Consider the following 7,650-nt stretch of genomic DNA (forward strand, 5'->3'; position numbering starts at 1 on the left):
GACTGGACCAACATCATCTGCAGCCTTTGATATTTAAAAAAAGTGTCAAATTACACGACGGCAGGAGCCGACGGTTTTCACAGGACTCGGGAAATGTGTTCAGAAACGAAGAGAGGAACCAAATACTGTGTAAAATAGATTCTATCAGTGAGAGATTAACATCGCCCCAAATCTATCTCTTCAAGATTTTTAGATCCCACCTTTCTTGCCGCATTCACAATATAGGTGTAAACCGTGGTATAAATAAAATAAAGAAATCTACTTTTGTTAGTCTGGATCAGAATAAACCAAACATACGACCACCGTCAAAACGTCTGTCTCCCAACTGTCGCGCAAAGAGCTGCTTAAAGAAGTTTTCCTTCGTATAAACTAACATTACCATCAAACTGTAACTCTAGCGTTTTTTCACATCCCTCCTCTGAAAGTGCAATTCCTACAGTCGGACAGTTCTCTCGGATTAGCATGGTCATGGAGTAATCAAAATATTGGGTATATATACCCTGTGACGTAACCGTAAAATCCTGTTTAACACACACACACAAAAGATTCCACATCAGGCTATTTCCTCGCACCGTGATAACCGTCAAACTGAGCCTGGGTTATTTGGAGGTAAAAGGATTCATAAACCGAATTCGAATAGGTCTGGACGGCCATCAATACCTGAAAAAAATATCACAATTCGAAAACTTAGTGAATTTGAAGATTCAGAAAAACTTGAGTTTACCGAGCATGATTATAAATTCTGTTCGGGGATCTTAAATATCATTCAACCATTATTACGCCTTCTTTTGATACACAGTAACATCGAAATCTTGAGGCAAACTCGAGAAAACTCGAAGAAAAATTAAAAATACCACATCGAGATGTGAGGCAAATCATATGTCGGATTCAAATATATTTTACTTTCGTGACACCACCGCAAGATTCTGTGGAGAATAAAACCGATGACTTTATGCATTACGTGGAGGCTACTTAGCGTTCTGTTTGCCGTCATGTTAAACTAACGTCACATGTCAAAGCAACGTTGATTTTTACTTCAAACAACCCATTCTTTTTAATAAACATCAGTAGGAAAACAATAATCTATCAGCTTTATAAGTAAACAAAGCTGCGTAAAAAATGCCGTTATTGCAAAATCCTCTCGTTTGCGTCATATCTTTCAAAAATCATATCTATTCTTATATCATCCACAAGATTTTATATAACTTTTATTGATGCACACACAAAATTATATACATACACACACACATTATTTATATATATATATATATATATATATATATATATATATATATATATATATATATATATATATATATAATGTGTGTGTGTGTGTGTGTGTGTATGTGTAATGGCCTCCTGGACTCCTGATACTCTGACGCCAACCTTAGCCTCCAAACACTAGCTTTAAGAGAACGAAAATAATTGTTACTGAACGCAAAGCAAATCAAGCTCAATAAAACCTACTGGATTCCAAATGAAAAGCTGCCCTGGTTGAAGCCGCGTGCTTTCCCACTATAGTATATTCACAGCAGTCCAGTGTCTAACGCTCTACAGAACTGCGGTACAGAGCTGCAATTATATCCAATCATACAAATACGTACATGACGTATACCCACTCAAACACATTAAACAAAAACACGACTACTCAAAAGCGAAGGCAAGTTTTGTTGATTCTGACATTATTCCTAAACAAATCTTTGAATTCCTATAATCTGGAAACACGTGGACCGGAAACTGGAGTACTGGAAGGTAAAAAAACCATCCACGAACGTCAACGAAGGCATAGATTCAACAATGTTCCTCGTTGGACGGGTCGGTATAGTTCTCGGCTAGCACTCTGCTGGGCCCGCGTTCGAGTCTCCGGCCGGCCAATGAGGAATTAGAGGAATTTATTTCTGGCGATAGAAATTCGTTCCTCGCTGCAATGTGGTTCGGATTCCACAATAAGCTGTAGGTCCCGTTGGTAGGTAACCAATTGGTTCTTAGCCACGTAAAATAAGTGTAATCCTTCGGGGGCCAGCCCTCTCCAGGAGAGCTGTTAATCAGCTCCTCAGTGGTCTGGTTAAACTAAGCTATACTTAACAGGTCCAACAGCAAATTTCTAATCGCTCTAAAGAGCAAGTTTCCCTCTCAACGTCATCACAAAAGTTTCCCTCTCAACGTCATCACAAAAGTTTCCCTCTCAACGTCATCACAAAAGTAACCCTCTCAACGTCATCACAAAAGTAACCCTCTCAACGTCATCACAAAAGTTTCCCTCTCAACGTCATCACAAAAGTTTCCCTCTCAACGTCATCACAAAAGTTTCCCTCTCAACGTCATCACAAAAGTTTCCCTCTCAACGTCATCACAAAAGTAATGAGCAACAGGGAACTAACGTAAGTTCTTTTTCATACACGAGGAATAGAGTATAAGATTTAGACCAAAGGCCATGCGCTGGGACCTGCGAGGTCTTTCAGCTCTGAAAGAGAAACTGAGTAAAAAGATTGTAAAGCTATACAACGAGAACACCTCGCAGTCACACTGTGAAACAGCTGTTAGGATAGAGTGGAAGGTAAGGTGGAAGAAAGAGAATATGAACGGAGGTACAGTAAAAAGAAAGCAGCTAGGGGCCGAAAGGAAGCTGCAAAGAACGTTAAGTAATGCCAACAGTGCGCCACGTGTGGTGCACTGACGACACTACCACCCTATAGGTCTTTCCTATCCATCATAATAACAATAACGAACTTATTCAACAACAATGTGCTAAGCGTATACAAGATCTTACAGTCAAATGCACTCCACACACCGCTTGCAACTGCTGTATAGTCTTGTATATACATACATACATTATACATCAAGCGCTTCATACATAATACAATACACGAACCAAATACGGTCCAGAAAACTTGATGCCTCCCTTACATTTCATATGCCGATCGTGTACCTTCTCGATATCGGTATACAAGGCACATGACGTAATGAATCTTGACATTGCTTGGATTCTGTGCATCACAGATGGATTTCCTGAAATGCTTGACAAAATCACACTGAGAAACAGTCTCACGGTGGTGCCGACCAAATCCATTATTTTCTCAGTCTGACTGACTGTTTTAACGAAATTTAAGATGCCAAGCCAACGCTGGGCCACTTTCGACCACTCAGAGCTTGGATAGTGACAAGGACATAAAATACCGGGATCTAAAAGTGGAACTGGGAGAGAACTGCGCGGTTCCACTTCCAAATAATAGTCAGAGAGGTCTGACACCCACAGTGAGGAAGCAGTTCCGTACCGGTATTTCCTGCAGGCAATATTCCGGATTGACAGTTTTCATTCGTCATCATGAGAAGCAGTTAATAATATGACCTTCCCCTTTGCATCCATTCTCGTACAAAATTGTATCCAAGTCTTTCACAGAATGCAAATGATGCCTCAGATAACAAAGAGATACATATTACGCTGACAGTGAAATCCTTCAGCCCAGAAATCATTTCCGGAACACCCACTCGTCCTTTGCGCAACGACTACGGAATGCAGAACGCTACCTGGTTTTTTTTTTTTTCCCCACTAGCGAGCGGTTAACAGTCCCTTGGGGACTCTGAAGGACTGCGCAAAGGTACTGTAATCAGTGGCTCCCCTCTTGCGCAATGCTACAATTCCTGGGATGCTCACGCATTCCGTCCGCAAGAACCGCTTTGAAAGAAAGATGGCTGCGAGTGATGGTCACACGTTTCTATTCATACACTATTTGGTTGTTACTATAAACGAATCACGGGAGCCGAACGTGCACGAAACATTAGTGCAAAAAACTGGTGTCATTGCACAAGTCTCGTGGTACAGAAAAATCATATGAATATATACATTTATACATATAATATATACTGTACATATATATGTATATACATACAGTATATGAGAGAGAGAGAGAGAGAGAGAGAGAGAGAGAGAGAGAGAGAGAGAGATAGAGCATAATGGTACCCTCAATCATGTGTCCATCAGTAACTAATTAACATCGAACAGTTAGTTACATTAATCCTGAGCTCTAAGCTGATAGATTTCTGTCTCCCTCTGCACATCCAGATTAATCTCCCCAAAAACAAAAACAAAAGCAAATAAAAAGTCATTACTGGACGTCATCTAACACACACCTCCCAAAACCCTGAGAAACACCTCGAGGCATCACCAAACTCGCCTGTCCTCAATGACAAACTCCTCGCGACAATCTCCCTTCTCACTCCCTCTCCTGAGAAACCTCTCGCAAAAGTCCACTTTCAAAACGATCATGAAAACATGTTGTAATTTGAACGGTAATTCTTTAGACTAAAGTATCAGTAATGTACAGAGGCGTAACGTGGCGAAAGTTATCGACTTCGAAAACTTAACAATGTTATAACGGACGAAGCAGAGTAGGCCTACGTATTCCTTGGAGACCTGAGATTTTCTTTAACTTAGGTCTCGCTATCCACTATATTCTTCCTTTTTTTATAAAGCGCAGGCCTACCACTACTTAAGGGATTAACAAACCCCTTCACACCCTTTCTTTTTGTAATTCTCTCCAGTGGTGCTGAACTGGATAAAAAGCAATAATCTTTGGTTTGTAAGTTTTTAAATGTACCCACGCACTGCTTTAATGCAAGGTCTCAGAGCTTATGCTAATGCACAAAATCAAAGCAGTCTACTTCTAATACCACTCAAGTAATAAACAAAAAAATGAATATATAAAAATAAATATACTTCGCTCATATACAATTCCAATTTCCTCAGTAAAGTAATTGCTTAATCATCACCGAATTTTTCATTATTTCCATCATTCTTTTTCCTTGTCACTTCCTCCTCGCTAACCTCATCCATCCTCTTGTATACCCCAACATGGCTTTCTCTTCGCTAAGCAAATGCAACTCAAACACTCTTTTTATTTTTTCCCTCTTCTTTGAACCTATCACTTCATCACTCACTTCTTTTACTCACTCTTCCTTAACGCATCTGCTTATTAAAACCCCTTTCTGATTCAGTGACCTCAATCACTGAGCTTCGCTTACTAATAACATTTATATCCATACGTACAATACAGTCTTAATAACATTTATATCCAGAGTAGATACAGAGAGAGAGAGAGAGAGAGAGAGAGAGAGAGAGAGAGAGAGGCGATGTTCTGGGACTAGTAAACTTGAGTTTCCCCTGGTGGCATGAATCAAGAGTTTAGAACATATTATACAAAAAGAGACAACTCTTGCAGACAAGACAATTTTTATGACTTTTTCATCACAAGCCATCCGGTTTTCATCGACGGATGGAAAATGGATGGCTTCTGCGGAATAATTTTATCCTTATGCGAGATGGCAATGAAACATAAGACCCCCATAGGCAATTTATACCTAATTGTCATCCTGCTTAATGTCCTGCCAAGTTAATCAATACAGTACCACTTGTCAATGTCGTGAGATGAGACTGCACACAAAGCCAGAGAGAGAGAGAGAGAGAGAGAGAGAGAGAGAGAGAGAGAGAGAGAGAGAGAGAGAGAGTTTTAAGTATCGATAATCTTACAATAAAGGATGACACATACGAGTACAGAGCTTCACTAAACATACTGAAATACAAAAACTTTAAATATAATAAAGTGGAAACGGAAAAAATCCAACAGGAATGGATTGTATAGAATATAATAAGCCGCACTGAAATATAAATATCATAGCATTCGAAAAACTAACGTAAAGCTATCTTTTCCAATAAAACGACACTAAATGCAAACCAATTTTAAGTGGTGAACATACTTATAGAATAAGAAATATGAGCATTTTTGTTAAATGAAACACCACTGACAAGTAAAACTAGTCTGGAACGCAAAATAACCTCCATTGCTAAAATAACAAGCACCTATTCCGAAAACTAACTTATTTAAATATACAGCAATTTTGTTCAAACTATTCCTTCCTTCGAAGTCGAGTCTTACTTTCATCGTTTCAGGCTCTCTCTCTCTCTCTCTCTCTCTCTCTCTCTCTCTCTCTCTCTCTCTCTCTCTCTCTCCATCAGACCGGCACTAGATAAGGGCATTAGGCTGCCCGTCACACAGACCTTTGTATGACTGAGAATGAAAGGAGGTTTCTTTACGGAAAGACACTTTCTTAATCGGATGGCAATACCGTCCAACAAAGAATAAATTTATTCTATGAAAAAGCAACGTTTAAGTAAAAGGAACACTAACAATATAGAATTCCTTACAAAATGAGTAATGGTTTTTAATCAGAACAAAATCAGTTTACTGAATAGTAACTACATTTCTTCCACGAAAACTCATTAGTGGCTTGTACTGCTAGGAACTAAGGCATCACAGTCCTCTCTAAGAGTCTTTGTTAATCAAACGCAGAGGTGTATCTAAAGTGGAGGGTTGTGGACCCCTTGGTGAGTGTTAAGGTTGACCAAAATGGCACATAAGCCTCGTCCTGAAGCAGACTAGAAATTCCCTTTTAGTCCTGAAAAGTGTCAGGAAATAAAACACAAATTTCTCCTTAAACCACATACAGGTATTGCAAAAATTATGGCTGGGAGCATAAAAATTTTGCCATAAAAACACATAACATTATACAAACTGTAAAAACTTATGGCTGGGAGCATAAAAATTTTGCCATAAAAACACACATAACATTATACATACTGTAAAACTTACGGCTGGGATCATAAACATTTTTGTAAAAAACACAATTATATATATATATATATATATAAAAACACAATTATATATATATATATATATATATATATATATATATATATATATATATATATATATATATATATATATATATATATATATATATGTATACATTATAAATTCAGCCCTTATATACGGGGGGACATTTTTATATATACGTTTAATACCGAATTCCCTGTACCTCGAGAATAGCTTACAACCGAAGGAAATTATAGCTGATATCTTTGGATGTAAGTTATACCCAAGGCATAGTGAATCTCATGTTAAACGATATATATATATATATATATATATATATATATATATATATATATATATATATATATATATATATATACAGGTAATATCCCAAAGGCAACTTAGCGTAGAGCCGTACTGAACTTTAAAGTGCCGTCACAAGCCCTGGCGCAACCTGGCCACACTAACCAATTGTGAGCCCCCATGCAATCTCTCATCAAAGAAACACCCTTCCTCCATCTCACTCAATCATAAACACGAGTAAAACACGGAAGGGAGAGCACGCCCCTCTACTCTTAATCTTCGTTCGGCGAACACCACCTGGGAGTATGTACAACAGTCCCCAAAACCCTCCTCAATTTCAGTCTTGCTCCAACTTAATTCTACCCTCAAACACAATTTCAACACTTAATCCTTCATCCAATTCTCTCTCTCTCTCTCTCTCTCTCTCTCTCTCTCTCTCTCTCTCTCTCTCTCTCTTCCTTGCGAACAATGGCAAACTATTTTCAATACAGCTAATGTTTGTCCGGGTGAGAACGAACACCAATTAGGTTTGCATTCATCCAGGGCATATTTTCTCTCTCAAACACAAACACACACACACACTGACACCTTTCCATTCAAAAGCTACGCAAATTTCAGTGCTGTTTTCATACTGATACCGCTTCATCAAACCAAGAACAACAGCCAGATAGTTATACATGTTAATAATTGCGAATCG

This window comes from Macrobrachium rosenbergii, chromosome 24 (genome assembly GCF_040412425.1).
Source record: "Macrobrachium rosenbergii isolate ZJJX-2024 chromosome 24, ASM4041242v1, whole genome shotgun sequence".
Classification (NCBI taxonomy): Eukaryota; Metazoa; Arthropoda; class Malacostraca; order Decapoda; family Palaemonidae; genus Macrobrachium; species Macrobrachium rosenbergii.